General features: G+C 43.5%; 1 protein-coding gene across 1 annotated transcript in view; it reads right to left on the reverse strand.

Moving 5' to 3' along the window:
- The window catches only part of BSCL2 (BSCL2 lipid droplet biogenesis associated, seipin), a 90,845-nt gene that overhangs the window by 61,294 nt on the left and 6,301 nt on the right, over window positions 1-23,250 (reverse strand). The gene's annotated exons all lie outside the window — the stretch shown is intronic.

The raw sequence follows: 23,250 nt of genomic DNA on the forward strand, positions 1-23,250 counted from the left end.
GGTAGAGTGAGTGTGCAGAGTGGAGCCATTGTAGTGGAGAAGATTGCACTGGTGTAGAGTGAAGAGGCCTAGACTGGAGTGGTGTAGAGTGCAGTGGTGCACAGTAGAGTGCATTGGCATAGAGTAGTGCACAGTAGAAAGGTGTAGAATGAAGTGGAGCACAGCAGATTAAAGTGACAGAGTAGAATAGTGTGGTGGCATATTGTGCAGAAGCGCAGAGTAGTGTGTCGCAAAGTTCAGTGATGGAGTGTCAGAGTGCAGTGGCACAGAGCAGAATACAGTGGCATAGAGCTCAGTAACGTAGAGTATAGTGGCGTACTCTATAGTGGCATAAAGTGTACTTGTTTTGAGTGCAGTGGCGTAAAGTGCAAAGGTGTGGAGTAGTGCAGAGTGGAATAGAGTGCTGTTGAGTGCAGTGGCATAGATTAAATTGTGTCAGAGTAGAGTGACTTAGAGTTGATTGGCGTAGAGTGCAGTGGTGTAGAGTGGAGCGATGTAGAGTAGAGTGGTGCAGAGTGTAGTGGCGTATAGTGCATTCGCATAGAATGGCCTAGAGTGCAATGGTGTGGATGCAGCAGAGTAGAGTCACATAGAGTTCAGTGGCAGAGAGTGCAGTGTTGCAGAGTAGACAGTCGAGTGCAGTGGTGTATAGTAGAGTGGCGTAGAGTGCAGAGATGCAGAGTAAATTGGTACAGAGAAGAGTGGCGTAGAGTGCAGTAGTTCAGAGAAGAGTTGGTAGAGTAAAGTGGAGAAGAGTAGAACAGAATGGCGTAGAGGGCAGTGACTTAGAGTACAATAGTGTAGCATGCAGTGGGGCAGAGCGTTGCAGAGTATAGTGGCCTAGAGTGCAGTGGTCCCAAGCAGATTGACATAGAGGTCAGTGACAGAGCCCATTGGTTTTAATAAAGTGGTGTAGAGTGAATTGGCATTGAGTGCAATGGGTAGAGTGATACGGAGTAGAGTTGTACGGAGTAGAGTGGAATGATGCACAGTAGACTGGGCTGGTGCAGGGTAGAGTGGAATGGGGCACAATAGATTAGAGTGGAGTAGAGTGGATGACAGAATGCACTGGAGTGGAGTGGTACAGAGTAGAGTGCATGGTTGCACAGTGGAGTGGTATAATGTGGCGTGGTATAACATGGAGTGGCGCATAGTGGGGTAGAGTGCATTGGCAGAGTAGAGTGATGTGGTGTAGAGTGCAGTGATGGAGTGCTGAGTGGCATAGTGGGGAGTGGTGCAGAGCTGAGTGTGGTTAAGTGGAGTATGCATGGTGTGATAGCGCACTGCCATTACACACAACACATCTCCAACTAAAATGACCATTACGTTTGCGGACATACAGTTTTAGTGATAAAAATAGACTGAGCACAAATGATAATGTGTGGAAATGTCATCACTTAATGTATTGATTTTTTTGAAGGCATTGAAATATTTGTTTACACCACACTTCGGAATTACCAGAATTGTCCCTAGTAGCCAGCATGATTGTCACAGAAACCTTCTCATTTTAAAGTCAGAGCAAGAAAAGTAAACACCAAGCTTCTCCAGAAGACAAAGCCTGATATTTGACCTCTGACTTAATGCACAGCAAATGTGACAAGATAAGAACAAGATTTAAAGGAATGTTAACAGAAATGGAGCACCAGGAAGGATACTGTAAAGAAGATTTGGGCAACGAGAGGGACGAACTCAAGCTGGACAGCCTAAAACAAATAAAGCCAGCAAATAGAAAAAAAGAAAATGCGATTTACAAACCACAAAGCCAATGGTAAGCAACGGCAGGATGCATTCCCAGAGAAGTTTTCTGAATGTTCACAAGATATTGTTAGCAAACCAGACAGCTGCGCTGGTAGGCTTCAACCTAAAATCAGCTACTAAAAGGATGCATCATTTTGATGGAAAAGGTCACCATGAAAACGATTTCCATTGGTTTGTATTATAAAAAAACAAACTTAACAAAAATGATATGGTCAAGACAAACAAGATTTGAACAGAGATGGGTCTATAGGCTCCGCACAGACGCAGAGGTTCTTAATGATGAAATACCCTGGTCATAGATTGGTTAATGGGATGATAGCCTTCTTAAGATTTCACTCAAGATTGATATGTTCATAGCCGTACCTTGTAGCACCCTTACTACAATGGCTTTTATGAGGGTCCTATGGACAACACTGTCCATGTACGTACGACTGCATCACAGCATGGAAGGAAGAATACTCATAAGACTACCACTATGTTGTGATCACACATTTAGGCAGATAAGTGAGTGCTAGATCTGCGAGCGTAGCCAGACCACATTTCCGAATCCAAGACCCTAATGATGATTAGGTTTTAATGTCGAAACAGACCAACAGGGTGGCACACACATAATAAGTACAGGGATGAAATCAAATAGTATGATGAACCGTTAGAGAATTCACCCTATCAGAAGTGTTTTGATGCTATCAGGTTCTAACAGGCAGCGGATACATAAGAATTAAGATGACCCTGAAAGGGAACTACACTTCTCATGTTCCATTACCATTATGGAACCCAGACCCATAATCACGACTCTGTTGGCAGATTATTGCAACAAGGGACGATTGCCCTAATAAAATGATAAAATCATCAAAATAACACTATGCGAGTAGTCAATGACGATAGTAAGGCGGAGTTTGCACCGATAATAATCAGAAGTCATAAGCAAAAATTCCTTTCTCATATTCCCACGGCATCCGGATGCCTGGGGCAATGACGTGATATGTGGCTGTGATGCATTATGAAATTTTGTACTCTCCAATAAAAATACCAGCGGCCACCAGGCTCGGGAGCAGAAGATGAAGTGCACCGCCGGTGGCAGCGTTAGGTTACCAGCAGGATCCTGTACCTTGACGAAGTAAGATGGGTGCAAAGGAATGGAGGCTGGATTACCAAATACGGGGGCCTGTTAAGAGGGCTTCATGTGTTTATACGCACCTTGAATCTCAATAAGAGTTTTCTGAGTTCGCTATGGCCTGATATATGATAATGGTATGCATGGATTAAGTCACACAATGTATCTCAGTCCACGTTTTGTATTTCACACAGGAGGGGCAGCATTGAATTTTAGTGCTTTATCTATGGGTGCAATATGATCACGACGGAGCTATGCTATACAAATTTTATGATGACAATGGAGTTGTCAAACATGTGATAAAATGGGTGATACGATACTGCGGTCTCATAAATTCAGACACTATAAACCTGCTTTGGGGGCACTGAGCCGATGGAACAGTATCAACATACGATTTCTACCACTGTGCATTTATAAATAGAATATCTAAGTATGTAAGTGCCATCATTAAAATTGGAAAATATGGGTGACGAAACCCACATCAACTAGAGCACTTGGACTTGTGTATGACCCTATAAATAATATAGTAAAACTGATAGGAGTATTTTGTCCCAATCGTATATATGTTCAATTAATCCATAGCATTTTTGGATGTACAAATAATACTAGTCAAAGATGATATCAGCACCAAAGTTTTTCACAAACCCACTGATAGAAACGCGAGCCTTTTATTTCAAAGTTTCCATCCTGATTCTTTAATAAAGCACCTTCCCACTTCACAATACATTAGACTGAAAAGAATCACGCCAAGTGAAGACGATCTACACATTTCACTCAAACAACAAACAGTGAAGTATGTACAGAGAGGTTATCCTTCGGACATTTTGCAAACTGCTTTGGAAAAAGTTGAAAAAATGGAGACACTTTATTGGCACCTAAAGTTAGACAATCAGAGCAGAAAACAGTCTGTGTCATGAAATATTCCACTGATTCGAACAAAATCAAACGTATCGTCAACAAACATTGGCATTTGATTCAAACTGAACCTGATCTGAACAATTTATTTTGCGACAAAATCACTTTTGCATTTCAAAGATCAAAAAACCTCAAGGAGCTACTCAATACACCTAAAAAGGAGAAAAAAACAGGCAAAGGGATGTTAAAATGTTTAAACTGCATCCACTGCAATAACGTGATGACTGGAAAAACTTTTATGCATCCCACTAAAGGTTATCCTATAGATCTGCACCATTCTAGTACTTGTGACACTTCTAATTGCATTTATTCCATCAAATGCCCATGTGGCAAAATATATGTCAGACAAACGGAACGCAAAATCAAAGTCCGTATCACGGAACATAAGAGCAATATTAGACTTGAGAACATGAAATCTTCTTTAGCATGCCACTGGAAAGCGGGTCACCAAATTTCACAATTAAAATTCATGGTTCTCAAGACTATCTCGCAACGCCCAGACCTGGATCCGGTTAAACAAAGACTAAGAGCTGAATTTCACTGGATAAAAAAATTGAATTCCAACCATCCCATTGGGTTGAATGATCGGATTGAACATTCGTGTTTTTTATAATTCAGGAACCTTCTAGCATTGACTTCTGAACAACTCTGGTCCCTATGACATTGCAAAGTTTTAATTTAATTTGTATTTAATTTATTTATAAAGCGCTAACAATCATCCTAGGTAGGATATCACGGCGCTGAGGTTTGGTGCTGAGGGGTACGGTGACCGCATTGATTACTGATTATTCTGGTTTAGGGAAGAGTAGTGTCTTTAATTGTTTCCTAAATGATAAGAGACATTCTGTCAGTCTGAGATTGGGAGGTAGATCATTCCACTTGGTTGCAGCTAGATGAGAGAAAGCCTGCTCTCCCATCCCGACAGTCTTCACGTGGGTAGTGTTTGCTCTTCCTGAAGTTCTGGATCGAAGGTTCCTCGATGGTCTATGGAATTTGACTTTATTGTGTAGAATGGTAGGGCCTGTATTGTAAAGTACCTTGTGTGTGATACACAGTAATTTGAAGTTGGCTCTTTGTCGCATTGGGAGCCAGTGTAGTTCTCGCATGCAACTTTTGGCCGAATCATATCTCTTCTTATTGCATACAGCCTTTGCCGCGGCATTTTGCACTATCTGCAGTTTAGAGAAAAGATAGTCTGCCATTCCAACAAACAGAGAGTTGCCGTAGTCCAGTCTGCTCATCAGCAGCGACTGGACCAGGGTCTTCCTACACTCAGTCGGAATCCAGGGGAAGACTCGTCTGAGCATTTTCAATAATGCAAAGCCTCTGCCACAGACAGTGGAGACATGTGATTTCATGGACAGAGCACTGTCCAGTACCACACCCAAGTTTTTCGCTTTTATGGTAGGATTTGGGGGCAAGCCCAGGTTACTTGGCCACCAGCTGTTGTCCCAGAGCTGGGGATTTTTGCCAAACAGGAGGATTTCTGACTTGTCTGCATTTAATCTCAGACAGTGCTCTTGCATCCAATTGGCCAGCTCAGTCAGGCATTTTAGTAGTCGAGTTTTAGGATCATCTTTCTCATCAATGGTGACCATCAGCTGGGTGTCGTCAGCATAAGAACACATTTCAACACCCCACTTTCTTCCAATGGCTGCCAATGAGGAAACAAATACATTAAACATGGTTGGGCTTAATGAAGCCCCCTGAGGAACCCCATATTTAATGTTTCGCTGGGGAGAAATGAAATCACCCAGACACACTGATTGTGTTCGATCCGCCAAAAAGGATTGTAGCCATCCCAATGCCTTGTCTCGAATACCTTTCCCTTCCAGGGCTTTCAGTAGTTGGTCGTGTGGTACGGTATCAAAAGCCGCCGATAAATCCAAGAGTATCAGGACGACTGTCTTACCCTGATCCACCTGGGCCCTGATATTATCCGTCACCGCCAAAAGTGTTGTTTCAGTACTGTTGTTCGCCCTGAAACCTGTCTGAGAGACATCCAACAGTTCATTGGCTTCCAAATAAGTGGATAGCCGTCTATTGACCAGTTTCTCCAGCACTTTTGAGAGGTAAGGTAACTGGGATATTGGTCGATAGTTGGCAGGGTTGTTTACATCTAATCCTGCTTTTTTTACTAATGGGGTGACTAGGGCCTGCTTCCAAGATCTTGGAAATTTAGCAGAGCCTAAGGAAAGATTGAGTGCTTTCGTTACGGCAGGGCAAATTACAGGGGTTAGCTGAGAAAAAATGTGGTGCGGACATGGATCTAGTGAGGATCCTGACTTAACTTCGAGCATGACTTTGCCTACCTCGGCTTCTGAAAAAGGGCCAAAACTTGAACAGGTAACTTGAGTTGTGGTTGGCATACTGCGCTCAATAGTTTCTGGTCTACAATTAGGAAAAGAGGCATAAATGATATCAATTTTCTCACAGAAAAAATCATTTAGTTTATTGCAGTTCTCTTGTGATGGAGTAAGTTTACTGAAAGATTTGTTGGGTTTGAGGTAATATAAATTTTATGGTCATGTTGTGTTCCCTAGCGAGTACCCCACCGACTCCATGTACGAGTTAAAAGTGCATGTAACTTCCCTCCTGTACCAGCTATGAAGACGCAAATACATTTGCGTCCAACGTTAACTTGTCCTCTTTCAGACCCACCATGAATGGGTTTGATGGTCCGTTCCTAAGTATGCTATGCCAACGTCTTTTTGAAGTGTACTCCTACGTTTTTCAGCCTGGCTGAAAGTAGGCCCTGAATCTCTGCCACCGAGCCTCTTTTCTGGCTTCTGACTGCGAGGGCCTCTGCCCAAGCAGCCCCCGTACCCGTGAACTCTGACTTACTTCTAGCGCGGCCCTCCGTGCTCAGCTCAGCCTGCTGCCTGCCAAGATTGACTATAACCTTCGAGTTATCTGTTTTCCTCCCCGAAGATACATTCCGGCCTGCTAGCTTCAGTAAACATCCTTCCTCAGCTACAGGGCTAAAGGGCCGACCTGTCTTTATGCAAGTAATTCATAGCCTCTGTTGCCATGCTTCCATGGAAGGCCCCATGCCCCCACGCTTCTCATACAGACACTCAGGCGCTTATACACGCACTCACAGCAAGTATAGAATAGCTTCTGCTCTAGAGACCTTTCTGCCCAGATAGCTTAGTTCCTAAACATCAGATATCGGATATGATAGAAGCACAAGTTGATCTGACATGCCAGACTTCTGTCTCTTTCCGCCAGTGTAAATGTCAAGTCCCCTGCACCCCGTCTATCACACGTCATGCAGCTGCGCGCGCATCCAAGCTTCCGATTTCCGCTGACATTGCAACATTCTGTTAGCACCACCCCTTGGTGCCACCCACTTGCGTCACCTATCAGTGACGTTTCTAGCACACACGCCTAGTTTACGCCTCTTGATGATGTACTAGCACCACGTGTATACTGTTATCTTGTCTTCTCTCAGCTGTTACGCCTCTTACATTGAACATTATGATGTAAATCAAGTATATAAGCTATGTATTGTCAATAAACGACGGCGCGCTCATCTATCCCTTCTGACATCCTGTGTGGTGGTCAGAACATGATATCCTGATTCCTTTATGAGGAATAAAACCCTTAGAAACTCTTACACCACGGACTCTGTTTTCCTTCATTTCGATTGAGTTATTATTGATTAAGTACTTACCTGCATAGAAATTAAGAGAGTAAATTAATTATTTACATCATTTTGGCGCCCGAATAGGGACCCCTCCCCCACCTCACGCGCCGGAAGGTGCGTTGCAATCCGTGTCCCCTGCCATCAGTTAGACGGACAACACGTGTACTGGCAGGATTTCCTGCATCCCCCTCTGACACACGGAGGTGACGAGGACTGCGATCAGTGCCCAGACGAGGCGGTGAGGAGTGCGGAGGATCCCGACCAGAGCCCAGCCGAAGGAAGCAAGGTCCGAGGTGTGAAGAGGCCCACCAGTTTTCCGAAGTTTTCCGAAGTTTTCCGAAGTTTTCCGAAGTTTTCCGAAGTTCCGAGTCGAGTCCAGTCGAGTTTTCCGAGGCCTTCTGTTTTCCGTGCTTCCCGGTGAGTACCATTGCTGGGTCGTATCTAGACGGGTTTGGGTACGCAAGTCCGGTCTGCACTGTTTTTAGGCAGTGTATCTGTACTGTTTAGCAGTATATAAAGTATTCCGAATTTCTGCACTGTTACAGCAGTGTATCTGTATCGTTGAGCGGTACATTCAGAGTAGGGGGAAGTTAGCTATGTCTTTAAATGTTTCATGTGATTAATGTCGTGGTATGAATGTGATTGTTCTTGTGTATTATAGTGTTTTTTTGTTTAAATAGTTACAGGCGAAATTAAGTATAAAGGATCAAGCATTTCAGTATCAAGTAGGCACAATGCCGTTTTTTAACAAATTAAAGCAGATAGGAACTAGGAAAGGGATGTTAGAGGAAGAGATTCCAATCCCCCCTAGGGACACTCCAGGTAATTTCATGTATAATAAGCATGGCATAGACGCCATCTTGTATCTAGAGTTATGGACAGATTATACCAAGCACCTAGAGGAAAGATACCGATGGCCAGTTAACGGAACATGGGATGCCGAGTGCATCATAAAGGTAGAAGAAATATTACGGAAAAAGAAAGCTAGACAATCTCAGAAAGACGCCATAGAATTTTGGCGTAAGGAATCACGTAAGCGTGCTGATAGAGCACTCCGTAGAGAAGACAGGCTTAAAGAATCAGAAAAGGCCCAAGAAAACGAATTAGTTACTGAGGGAATTCGAGTAAAAGTAGAACAAATAGATCGTATCCTAAATGGCAAAGTGAACAACATGTATCTTTTGGCCGATGGTACCCCTGACGCCATTTCAGAAATACCGAAAAATTTGCCGTCACCATTAGTTCCAACTAAAGTAATGCATAAGACTACTAAAGACATATTCCTAAATTCATATCTCGAAGATGTAGCGCCAGCTTACACCAATCTGCCTGTTCGTGCCCTGCCTACTGACAGGGCCGGGGGTGGTACTGCCCCCCAAGATCACTCTCAGCCGACACCGAAAAAGACTAGTCCCGTTCCGCCAGCTCCGCCACTTCCCTCACCTAAAACTGATCTGCCGAAACCACTTCAATCAGATCCTACTAAAAGACAAATTCAGATACTGACTACACACAGAGATAATGCCCAAGTTTCCGCTTCAGGAGGTGCGACCGCGGGTCTCCAGACCCCGCCACCGACTCACAGATTAAATCTCAGAGGTATGCAGAGTCCTTTTACGCACAGATCCCCCCGTTCTTCTAATTCATCCCGTCTTGATGCACTAAAAGAAAATATGTCAGTTTGTAGATATGATCCAGAACCTGGACAGGACGACTTAATGATATTAGCGTCTTTACGGTTAAGATCTGCTACTGATAGTTTGTTATGTTATGCAGGAATGAAGGAGCACCTAGATAGAATATATGAGTTCGTTCAAACGGGAAAGGACCCCGACAGTATTAAGGATGCCCTGGAGAAACAGAAAGTTACCATGCAAGCACTGATACTACGATTTTTCATAAATTGTCTAATAAGAGAACGAGACAGGCCCGGAACAGAGCAGAGTGAATTGGATGCATTGAACAAGTGGGGTCAAAATATAGCCGATGGAAAACATGACAGACAAAATTGCATAGAGGCCATGTATAAAAAGATTAAGAAAGCAGTGATAGCAGTACACGAGAAAGAGAAAGAAAAGGCTCCCTCCGAGGAGGAAGAAGAATCTGAAGAACTAGAACCGACTACAAGCACTATAGCATATGTAGGTAAGGGAACTTATCTTAGGAAGGGTATCCGTCCAGAAAGCAAGAGAGTTTTCTTCTCTGCCTTAACGAATCCGAATTCTGCTGAGCATCAGTTCCAGGAAACTGATAAACGGCTTCGAGATCAAGTTGGGTACCATGTACTCAATTCTATGGATGAACAAGAATTAGCCCGATCAGCGGTATCATGGGCCGAAAATGCAGACATATATAATGATGACACCGTAGCACAGACATTTCTGAACCTCTCCCCCGACGAACAGAAATTAGCAGGTATATATATGATTCAGCACCTTCTCATTAAGTACAGAAAACATTATTCCGATCCAGGTCCCTTACATGAGACACTAGAAGCACTACTGATGGATAGATGGAGAGGCCTAAGCACTAAATTAGTTCAAATAATTCTAGAACAACGACGCAGATATGACACCTTTGTAAGTCCTGAATATGTTCCCGCCCCACCTCCAGAAAGGAAAATGTACCATATGCAGTGCGGGGGTGGTATTGAAAGTCAGAACCCCTTGCGAGAAGTGCACCCTGTTATGGGTGAGGATAAAATTTTGAAACGCGTGTATGTACACACGCCTCTAACTAAATTAGAACTGTTAGAAATGAAGAAATTAGTACCGTGCCATGATAAAGACCCTGCAGGTTTTCATAGAGAGCTCAAAGACATGTTACTGATGGGGGACTACACATATGATGATATCATGAAAATGTTGAAAGTATTATTGCCTACGGGTATATTCGAGAAATTAAAGGAAAAGGACTGGGAGGTGGGAGACGCAAAGATTGCCTGGGCAGAAATAGAGGATGAAGAAAAGAAACGGGTTCCAGGGTTAGGCCTTGGGGACAAAACTAAAGCATTACCAGGTTTAATAGTACAGGTCCTGCCCAGATTATTGACAACTAGAAAGGAGGATTGGGATGCAATCTCGTCCTGTAAACAGAAACATGATGAAGATACTAGCGACTTTTATTCAAGATTCGAGAAATGTTTTATTATCAATAGTGGCCTCCAGCCAAGTAGCGAGTCGTACCCACATCTTTTTGTATCAAAGTTAGTCGAGAATTCCCTACCGTTAGTTAAAAATAGAGTGTATAAAGTCGAGAGTACATGGCAAGCAAATACGCCATCCCAGATGTTACAAATGTTACAATATCACCAGAATAGAATTAGGGAAGAACAAGATCAGGAACAGAAGCGCATGAAAGACACGAAAATGAAAATGTTAGTAGCCCAGACGGTCCCATCCGACAGTCACAGGAAAGGTACGACCCAGACAAGTCACGCTGCAGCTCCTGTTAAAGGGACATGCAATTATTGCAAGCAGCCAGGTCACTACGTACACGAATGTGCAGTTCTGAAACATAACATAGCGACAGGTAAAACTAAAGAGAGACCGCATCCGCCTAGACAAGACCATAACCAGCATCAGTCTACACAGAATACACAGCCCATGCATGCATCCGCACAGACAGCACAGACCGTAGCAGTACCACAGCCACAGCCCATTGCTGCAACTCAGCAAGTCTCACAACAGATGTACCAGTATGCCCAGTCTGCTTACCCCGAATATTCCCGATATACATGAAACAGCCTAGAGAGGGAAGGTGGCTTGCCTCTTATCGAGATTCCTGTAGATCAAGAAGGTCCTTATGTACACAGTCAAGTATTGGGGAAAGATAGAAAGTTTTTAATTGACACAGGGGCAAGTCGCACTACAATAAGTCATGACGAAGTTCCAGGGGCACCCCTCTCAGGCTCACAAAATGTTTCCCTTGGTTTTTCAGGACAACCTATTGTAAATGAAGTCTCAGAACCAGTTCCCCTGGCTGTGGGTCCATTATCACGCGTTACAGACCTGTTACTAACAAAATCATGTCCGGAAAATCTGTTAGGAATTAAAACACTGAAGGCTCTAGGGGCTATAATATGCTGCTCCCCGGAGGGAGTTAGACTCTTTCTGCGGGATTTCAAGGGTCATTACGTCCTTCGTGAGTTTGACGTCAGATTGAAAAATGTACCTGATTACTTGTGGGCAAAAGGCCCAACTGATGTAGGATGTATGCACATTACACCATACCGCGTTACCCTCAAGGCAGGTGTTGTATTACCCAGAATCAGACAATACAAGTTACCACCCGATGCTGTAGCGGCTTTACTGAAAATCATTGAAGAGCTCATTGCCCAAGGAGTGGTCGTCGAGACCGACTCCAATATCTGTAATTCACCCATCATTCCGATTCTTAAACGTACTGATCCCAATGCACCGCCAGTATATCGGCTGGTGATTGATCTTCGAGAATTGAATAAATGCATTATCCCACAGTATCCTGTGGTCCCCGATATATCATCTCTCTTGACTGCTATTGATTCAGAAGCAACGTTCTTTACTGTAATTGATCTCAAGAACGCCTTCTTCAGCGTGCCTATTGATCCAGAGAGCCAATATCTCTTCGGATTCTGTTTAAATGGACGCAGTTTCAAATTTTCGCGCGCACCTCAAGGATTCACAGAAAGCCCCAGCATCTATAGTCAAGCACTGAAAAGACAACTAGATTGTATTCAAATGCCAGTTAACACCGCTTTACTACAATACGTCGATGATCTGCTGATCACCGCACGAAGTGAGCCCGAATGTGAAAAAGCATCACTGACAGTTTTACATTTCCTGGCCGACAAGGGACACAAGGTGTCTCCTTCGAAGCTACAATTCTGTGTTCAGCAAGTTGTGTACTTGGGTCACTTGCTGTCCAAAGTGGGGAGACAGCTCACTCCCGATCGCATTCAGTTAATTGTGAACATGCCGCAACCCAAGACACAAAAGGAAGTGCGGGCCTTCATAGGCCTCACCTCGTACTGCAGACAATGGATTCCCCAGTATGCATTTCTAGCTAAACCACTCATCCAGTTAACGACACAGGAGGCAGCGACTTCGACTGTCCTCCCTTGGACTCAGGAACACACACAAGCTTTTGAAGAATTAAAGAAAGTTTTATGCCAAGCACCAGTTTTAGCGACACCATGTTACAGCAAACCGTTTACACTTTTTGTTACAGAACGTGATGGCACAGCGTTGTCTGTCCTCACTCAAGACCAAGCAGGTTCACATAAGCCTTGTGCTTATTTTTCTAGTACATTGGATTCAGTAGCTCAAGCACTCCCTGCGTGCTTAAAGTCAGTAGCAGCAACAGCGTTAGCAATAAGACAAAGTGATTCAATTGTTTTAGGTCATCAGTTAACAGTTCAAGTACCACATTCTGTAGAGGTTTTGTTAAACAGAACCCAGACTCAACACTTAACTATAGCACGACTGACAGGTTATGAATTAACACTATTCCAGCCACACATAGAAATCAGACGTTGCAGCATCCTGAACCCCGCAACACTGTTACCTACAGTTATGACAGATCCAGCTCCGCATGATTGTATAGAAATAATTAATGCAGTAACTAAGCCTAGACGAGACTTAACAGATGTCCCATTGACAAATCCAGACCTGACACTTTATGTGGACGGTTCATGCATGAGAACAAGTACAGGAGAATTAGTGGCCGCGTACGCCGTGACCACTGAAACTGAAATTAAAGAAACACATCGTATTGACACACTGTCTGCTCAAGCAGCAGAGCTCATCGCTCTGACTCGAGCCTGTATTCTAGCCAAGAACAGAAATGTTAACATATACACAGATTCCCGCTATGCCTTCGGAGTTGTACACGACTTCGGAGTCCTCTGGCAAGAACGAGGTTTTCTGACTTCCCATGGGGCCAAGATACAACATGGCCCCCTCATTCAAGCACTGTTAGAAGCAATACATTTGCCCTCGGGCATATCAGTCATGAAGTGTAAGGCACATACTAAAGTCACAGATTCTGTTTCCCAGGGTAACGACCTGGCAGACCAGACAGCAAAACATACAGCATTGACTTACACCCAGACTACTGATGTGACAAAGACAATAGTCCAGACCCAGTGTATGGCAGTTAGAGATCCCGCCCTAGATGTAATTGATATCCAGACACATGCTACTCCAGAGGAGATAAAGAAATGGACTGAACTAGGAGGGATTCAGACAGATCAAGGTTGGGTGACGAAGGGAAAATCTATATGGTTTCTCCCCGACTCAATGGTTCAAGTCATGATAAATACAGCACATAGTCCTGCCCATCTTGGAGAGAAAGCCATGTTAGACAGTTTACAGAATCTCTGGTACAACAAACACTTACGAGCAGCAGCAAAACAGAAAGTGCGTACTTGCATGATCTGTTGTCAGTTCAATCCAGGTAAAAGCGTCCCTGTTGAGCAAGGTGGATTTCATCCTCCCGATCACCCTTTTGAAGTCCTCCAGATGGATTATATCCAGATGAATAGCTGTAGAGGATTTAAGTATGTCCTTGTAATTGTTTGTGCTCTGTCCCGCTGGACCGAAGCATACCCAGTCCCAGACTACACTGCTCCGACCACTGCCAGACAGTTGGTTCGTGAATTCTTCCCACGGTACGGTTTGCCCCGTGTCGTGTATTCAGACAACGGACAGCCGTTCTCGTCCGAGCTGATGAGACAAGTTTCCCTCTTGCTAGGATATCAGTGGAGGTTCCACTGTGTCCGACATCCCGAAGCAGCTGGCCTTGTAGAAAGGCATAATCAGACACTAAAAATCCGTCTTGCCAAGATCTGTCAGGAAAAAGGGGTCGACTGGATAGTCGCCCTGCCCGTGGCACTATTCTACATGAGGATGGTCGCCCACTCGAGATCAGGGCTATCCCCGTACGAAGTGGTCTTTGGCAGACCGCCGAATATGTGGGGGACGCCCGTTCCGAAAAAGATCACTGATATTGATTGTAACATGTTGACAGATTACCTTGCCTCCTTGATGTCTGCACTCCAATCATGTCGTTCACAGGTTGCCGCAGCCTTCCCTGACAACACCGATGTAAAGGCGCATGAGGTCCGCCCAGGTGACCTGGTAGTCGTCCGGAATTTCGACCGGAAAAGTCCGCTGGAGCCCCGCTGGAAGTCTCCAAAGACCGTTCTGCTTACCACTAGGACCGCCGTGAAAATCGAGGGGAGAAAGGGGTGGGTCCACACGAGTCACATCAAACTATGCAATGAACTAAAAAACGGACTGAAACAGGACTCTGACTCGTCCACCCCCACCAAAGACTGTGTTGAAGCACAAGACGTTACTGTGCCTAAAAGAGAAAAGACTCCTCAAGAACTTTACCGAATGAAGCTTCGATCTAGCAAGTCAGACAGTTTAATTGTTTAAGTCCTCCCTTAGGTGAATCGGTTAAATAGTTTCTGACATGTATCCCCTAGATCGAGTTAGAGAGAGAGAGGAAAAGAGAAGAACATATTGCAAATCACTTCGTAGTCACTGCATAGTGACACTAATAATCATGTTTATTCTGAGTATTCTAATTATTATTGCCAGCATTCTGCTTCCTATGTACTGGCCTATTTTCAGGCGTGAACAATCTGCTTACAATGTCTCTGCTGAACACACTTTTAGTGAACTTCCTGCACATGAACTCTCTTACAGACTTGCGCTGCGCAACAATACATTCATTAGTATGTTACACCATTCCCATCAGACAAATAATGCTACAGACTGTTGGATATGTGGCCGACTCCCTCCCTACCAGAATTACAAGGGAGCTCTGCCTCTCTTTCCGTACCCATTCACTCACAATGGCTCCTGTGGAGCATGGTTTAAAATAATTAATTCTTTAGATCCTGATATTGCTGTTTTCGATGGGGGCTGGGTTTGGGGAAACTTGAACTTAGTCCTGCTCAACGTCTGTTATCCTGATCAAGAAGGACTTCCCACTCGAATAGGAACTGATCTAGAAAATGAAGTATATGGATTAGGTAATTACACAATTAGCCTTATGATCCTCACTGTTGAATCTGAAACTACTCCAGTTCTGCCCCATATGTTAGTACTACCAGTCACAGGTGAATTATGTGTTAGCAAGAAAGGTTCAGTACACGTAGGTCATAGTAAATGCACTACTGTGGTCGAGTTCAGTGACCATGGTAAATCGTCCTTTAAAGCTATCAGTCATTCCTACTTTGTTTGTGGTCATACCGCATACATACGTTTGCCTCCAGATTGGGATGGTACCTGTTACATTGCCTTCCTTCTGCCACCTGTTTTCCTAGCTCCTCCTGATTACCATAGAAATACGAATCTAGCACCGAATAGACCCAAAAGAGATATTCCCCTTGTCGACTACACAGAAACGGCATGGGAACAGTACACTGATTTCAATAAAGGATTCTTTTTCTTCCTAGGACCTGTCCAAAACAGTAAATTAATACGCAGATTAACGAGAACACTCGAAGCAGTAGTGAACGAAACTGCCTCCGCTCTAGGTAACTTAACAGAGGAGCAGTCTGCTATACGGACTGTTGTCCTTCAAAATCGTCTTGTGATTGACGTCATCTTGGCAGATAGAGGTGGAGCTTGTAAGGTCATCGGGTCAAGTTGCTGTGTTTTCATTCCACAAAACGCACCATCTGTCTATCAAGCTATCACCCGTTTACATAAAATTGCAAATCAGATACATCAGAATCCAGGCACCTGGACTTGGTCCGGTTGGTTCTGGACTACGTTGACAGCTTGGGGATGGAAGATCTTATCGTTCCTAGGCATTGGCCTTGTTATAGTATTCAGTTGTTGCCTGTGCCTGCAGTGTGGGCCAGCGATATGTGGACTGTGTGCCACATCCTGCATTGAGCATTCCAGTTGCCTCTCAAACAGTCAAAGAAAGAAAGACGAACATATAATGTTACAAGAACAAACTGATCGATTTATGAGGATCGATATATCATGAAGGGTCCGTAGGGAACAAGGAGGGAATGAGGTAATATAAATTTTATGGTCATGTTGTGTTCCCTAGCGAGTACCCCACCGACTCCATGTACGAGTTAAAAGTGCATGTAACTTCCCTCCTGTACCAGCTATGAAGACGCAAATACATTTGCGTCCAACGTTAACTTGTCCTCTTTCAGACCCACCATGAATGGGTTTGATGGTCCGTTCCTAAGTATGCTATGCCAACGTCTTTTTGAAGTGTACTCCTACGTTTTTCAGCCTGGCTGAAAGTAGGCCCTGAATCTCTGCCACCGAGCCTCTTTTCTGGCTTCTGACTGCGAGGGCCTCTGCCCAAGCAGCCCCCGTACCCGTGAACTCTGACTTACTTCTAGCGCGGCCCTCCGTGCTCAGCTCAGCCTGCTGCCTGCCAAGATTGACTATAACCTTCGAGTTATCTGTTTTCCTCCCCGAAGATACATTCCGGCCTGCTAGCTTCAGTAAACATCCTTCCTCAGCTACAGGGCTAAAGGGCCGACCTGTCTTTATGCAAGTAATTCATAGCCTCTGTTGCCATGCTTCCATGGAAGGCCCCATGCCCCCACGCTTCTCATACAGACACTCAGGCGCTTATACACGCACTCACAGCAAGTATAGAATAGCTTCTGCTCTAGAGACCTTTCTGCCCAGATAGCTTAGTTCCTAAACATCAGATATCGGATATGATAGAAGCACAAGTTGATCTGACATGCCAGACTTCTGTCTCTTTCCGCCAGTGTAAATGTCAAGTCCCCTGCACCCCGTCTATCACACGTCATGCAGCTGCGCGCGCATCCAAGCTTCCGATTTCCGCTGACATTGCAACATTCTGTTAGCACCACCCCTTGGTGCCACCCACTTGCGTCACCTATCAGTGACGTTTCTAGCACACACGCCTAGTTTACGCCTCTTGATGATGTACTAGCACCACGTGTATACTGTTATCTTGTCTTCTCTCAGCTGTTACGCCTCTTACATTGAACATTATGATGTAAATCAAGTATATAAGCTATGTATTGTCAATAAACGACGGCGCGCTCATCTATCCCTTCTGACATCCTGTGTGGTGGTCAGAACATGATATCCTGATTCCTTTATGAGGAATAAAACCCTTAGAAACTCTTACACCACGGACTCTGTTTTCCTTCATTTCGATTGAGTTATTATTGATTAAGTACTTACCTGCATAGAAATTAAGAGAGTAAATTAATTATTTACATCAGGTTACATAATTCCCCGACAATTTTAAAAAGTTCCTTTGAGGAATTTTTATTCTCAGTGATTCTACGTGTAAAATACTCCTTTTTAGCCTTCTTGATTGCTTTATTGTAGAGTACGAGTGCTTGTTTATAAGTGTTTCTGGTCTCGTCTGACTTGCCTATTCTCCATTTATGTTCCAGAGATGTACATTTTCTCTTTAGAGATTTCAATTCTGGTCCGTACCACCTTTCCGATTTTGTAGTTCTGGGTTTGTGATGAACTCGGAGGGTGGAACAGAACTCAAGTGCAGTCTTAATACTTGTGTGAAGTAAATCTATTTCTTCATGAATGTCAGTAGATGCTAAACTCGGGTGTGAAAAAAAAGTTCATATTTCCCATTCTTTTCATGTTTTAATTTTCCAATGTATAATTTATCTGCACACATTTTGTTCACTCATATTGCACTGTACAATGTATGGTTTATCATATATATTGCCGTGCGCTATGTAAGAACTTGTGCCCGTAGTACACCACTGTTTACAATTCATTTACATTTCGGTGCGCTGTGCGCTTCCTTATTTTGAAGCTCGTGTACTCTTGTCACATGGTGGGGAGTTTCGCGTCGTGATTGGTCACTGTCGCGATCACATGATGTAAAATCTGCCTATGATAGACATTGTTGTAGCATGGTGGTTATCTGATTGAACTCTGAGACGCGGCGGCGGCGGTTTACTCGTAAGTGTGGATCCGTTAGTTTATTTCTTTTTCGTGTATTTGGCAGTTACTTTGGCACTGATATGGGTTAAGCGGACTCTTTCGCTCACAGTGTCGGATTTAAGAATGATGCACCGAGCTGTCACTTTTATCTGGTGGCGTGTAATATCTCTTGTTTGCTGCACATTTTCTTCTATCATTTTTCTTTCCTTGATATATTTCCGTTTGACTCTGGCAATCGGTTGGTATTCTTAGAGTGCATGTTTTAGCACGTTGACCATGATTTATGTAGATACTCATATATACAAACGGAGTGATTAATTTGGTCCTGTCCGTCCCTTGTTTCAGACCCCTGACGAAGGGTTATATTCATATGACCCGAAATGCATTGGGTGTAATGAAGTTGAGATAATTATCAACAACTTGGCTACATAAGAATGTAATTATGTATGCAAGGAAAATCCTTCGCACAATGTTGGGTTAAATCGAACATTTGAAATATTCTAATGAAGATAATAAAATACATGAACTAGGATAAGAAACTTGGTGTTTCACAGTTGATTTTGCGCTCAGCCTGGAGGATAGATGACTCTACCCTCAACATTCATTATCAGATTGAAAGGCACGTCCTGACTACGTGAGACGACCAGAGCGCTGTTCTTAAAATTTGCATACTCAACTCAAAACACAGTTTAAATTTGGAGTGCACCGGGATAACACTGTTTCAATGAATGATCTATACCTGTTCTCTAAAACAAGTGTATGACTACAGGAGAGGTTCATTCCCGATGGGACTACCTGGTGAAAACCGGACAGTTTTAAGGTAACTAAATGTATTAGTTGTGCATGTTCACCTGTGTTTTCTCCATGTGTGCTTACTGTGCTGTGAATATTCTTGTGTACCACAATAAGTGCATTGGAATGAGAAAGATTAGGCTTGTCTACATATAAACCAAAAGGTAATTAAAAGAATGTAATAAAGAAATTATAGACATGATGTTTTATCCACAGGTGAAGACGGTGGACGGGAAGGTAAAACGTATTCACCTGTTGCGAGTTATATAATATGCGAGGGTTGGACACACCAGACTAAACCTAAAGAAGCATTATGCAACAAACGGATAGACTATAGTTAGAATATGAAGACTCCTGGGAAACAAAAAAATGAAATCAGGACTGCCATAATGAGCAGACCAAGGAAAGACCACTATGTACCCAGGCAATGGAGAAGAGTACACATGAATCTCATGATCTGGTTGGGATGCAGGGAGCCATACTTAGGTGAAGAGCTCATATAAGCAGTTCCTTCCCATCAGAACCTCCATCAAAACGTAATAACTGAATGCTTACATTTACTAAATCAACCAGCATGTACAGAAAAGAAATTGAGCCGTCAACTATCAATAAATAATTAATGTATAGGGAACCGCCCATTGGCATCTTGTAGCTTCCCAGAAATTGCCTCCCTTATAGAAGTTCTAATCTTCTAACACACTCTTAAACATCCCGCCCGCTGCTTTGTTTCCTATGACATACCTTCAGCAAGAGAAGAATATCTCTAGGAGAAAAATATCTTAAAAACACCCCATAACTGAAACAGATATGACAGACAGCATTATAGATTGTGGAGTAGTCTCTAATACACATACAAAGGAGGAAACGTGTCACAGAAATTCCCATCAGGGACCAGTATGTCGACAAGGTAACTGAGGGAAAACAAGTGACTTGCACAAAATGCACATCATTAAGAATGTTCATAAGGTGAAATGTCAACACCGGCAGTGAACGCCTTTAGGTTGCCGTTGCTATCCACTGTCTCAAGGCCATAAAGGTAGCGACAGGGTGGCTAATTAGTACAATGGGTTTAACAGACTGCTGATCATTTTGACCCAAGTTCATATACTTTCGATGCATGACAAAAGTCAATTGTCTCCCGTGGGTTTACCCCACTCTGCTCGGTAATATATGACAAGCTATTTTTAATGGCCTTGTTAACATAATTATGCACAGAGACAATATGCAGGATCTGAATTTATCAGTTGTTGCAAGCGTAGGGTATTGTAAGGTTTGAAAACAGGCCTATGAATATTCAATGGTATGTGCTGGGTAGAAAATAAGAAACAGAGAAGGAAGAAGAACATATTTGGCTTTTTGTTAGGGAAAGTGTTTGGTAAAAGAAGGTAGAGTGTGCGTTTTGCCACCAACACGGTCTTGGAAACAGAAACTCATAATGGACTTTAGATAGTTAGAGCTGTCTGATGCAAGGACCAAAAATAGGTAACCGAAGGTGGGAAATCCTATCATAACAGCAAGTCTTGCGAAGCATAATAAAAACAGCATCTTCCAGTGCAAACCAACCAATGAAAGCCAGAGAAGCAGTGAGGAGCACAACTGCTGTGAAAGGGGAATATCCTCACAAACGCAATGTTGGGTCATGGTCTGCACAACTTGGTACTGCAGGTTTGAGACAAAGGTTATGGTCTCACCATTAGGAAGTAGGACACCTCAGTGGTTGGGACAGATTGAAGAGAAGAGAGGAGCACATTCTCACCACGTTCATCGATCTCATACATTCTTATGTAGCCTTATATACAAGAACATTATGCCTCGGGGGCTCATTGCACGCACACACATTGTCTGAAGAGACATGGTATCTAAAAATTGCTTTATTTGTCTAAGTGTATATATGCATTCTGTTTCACACGGGTCAGTGTATATGTCCACTGTCACATGTGGCCCAGTGGGCATGCATACCAACAAGTATGACACTTTGTAGGTTAATTTAGTCTCACAGGGCCCAGTATACACACTTTGCCTTATATGGCCTAAGATACATTTACATTTCAACTCAAGTGGCTAATTATGCACACCCATTCCCACATTTAACTAAGTATATTTACAGGTCATTCCATTTGGGCCAGCAAGTATGAACAATAGATCTTAATCGGTCATGTGAATATGTATTCTCTCGAACATGACCCAGTGTATCTGCCGCCTTAGGGGAAGAGATAGGAATACCTCAGCTTAGAAGGGTGTTAAAGAAATGGCTCAGGGGGAAAACCCTGGAATCCGATGAGCTTCTGCTTAAATTTTACACCCTATATGCAAAAATATGGACTCCAACCCTTGCAGAAAAGTAAATGAGGCAAGGCGACAGAAGAAACTACCTTGATCGCTGTCTGAATCAATAGTAGTGGCCATTCCTAAGGACGAAAGATCTGTCAAAGGTTATCGCCTATCAGCTGCTCTCAATGCTGAACGCTGACTATAAACTGCTTAATAAAATTCTAGCGAATAGGCTGCTTCCCCACATGCAGACTGTTATCCACCCGTAGCAATAAGGGTTAAATCCTGGATGGAACACAGCCTTGTACATGTAATATCGGGCGATTGCTGAGGGGTTTGGAAGCACCCACCAATATTACCAAACTTGCAGTAATCATTACTATTACTATCAAAAAGGCTTTCAAAACTCAAGTTTGGCTCTACCTCTACGAAGTGATGAACAAGAGGAGTCCAGACCTCTGGTTTCATCACGGAGTGTAACTCCTACACACTAAACTTCTACCACATGGTCTGGGACTACCATGATTTCCAGATTATTGGCGGTAGGTCACACATTTACACCATGAGGCCACAGATAGAAATCTGAGTGCACGGCGGACACTTGTGAGCTGGGAATGCACCCTCAACCGGCAGGCAAGAAATGTACTAGCATGTTTATAAACCTGGCTTAGGTCTTAGCCAAAAGACAAATAAATAGCCATGTGGTGAAAGAACAGACAAACCCCTCCTAGGGGGTCGTGGTAGCAGAAGTACAAAAGTGGGTGGGGTATGCGAGCACACTGCTCCATATGGAAGAAAGTAGTAGACTGAGAAAACCTGAGCTAACGGAGGCGTGAAATGCGACCCTAGCAGATTTTGAGGAGGCGGATGGCGAGAGTGAATGCTGTGGGTGAGACATTGAATATTCATACCACACCACTTTGTGATTTTCCACCTCCAAAGAGAATGGGGATGGCGCCTTCTGTCCATTTCCCCGTATCGGGTTATGCCTTTGTCCAGGAGAAATGCAGGACGGTGGTAGTTTCGATATTGAGGCCTGAGACAACCTCAAAGTAACTGATAGGGTGAGACTTTAAAAAAGTCAAAGGTCTAAAAAGGGAACCAACAACGGAATAAGTGAGGTTTCACAGTTTGGCGTCTTTTTTATACATTTTTTTATTAGTGCTTCCTTCTATGGTTGGTTATTTTGTGTTCCTCGTTGCTTGACGAGTCTCTACTTGGACCCATTCAGTGAGAACTAAATGCTGATGAAGTGGCAGTCTTTACGAAAACTGCTGACAGTGGAAAAGAAGTTGTCTCTGCTAGCAAAGGAAACCTTCCGAAAAGGTTTGTATTTAATCTGATATTCATACATGTGTACATTTGTGTTGTAGCAAAAGCATGTAAGCATTAACAACCCGATAAAACTCTACAAATCAATAACATTAGGTTTAAAAAACAGTGCATGTGTGCACTCTGACTAACAAGGCTCAGGGTACATACACAGCGTCCAACATGACAAAGTACATGCACTGTACATCTGGTATGGCTCTTCAGCATTCATGCACACTGTCTCATGCAGCCAAAAGTAAACTGACATTCTCTCACACTTCAAGTTGATCATTTTTACGTACACATTCCTTCTCGCATTTGTCTTGTGTATATGCCTTCTGTCTTAGATGGCCCAGACCACTGTGTATGTGGCTGAGAGATAGGCAACTTCTGTCAATTAAAGGTCTACTTTCTCTTCGGAGGCCTTGCTTACATTAAAGGTTTTCTTTGCTTGGCCACCAATACATGCGTATTCTTGCCCTTTGCACAATACACTGCCCAACAACACAATGCCC

Source organism: Lissotriton vulgaris, chromosome 9, assembly GCF_964263255.1.
Source record: "Lissotriton vulgaris chromosome 9, aLisVul1.2, whole genome shotgun sequence".
NCBI lineage: Eukaryota > Metazoa > Chordata > Amphibia > Caudata > Salamandridae > Lissotriton > Lissotriton vulgaris.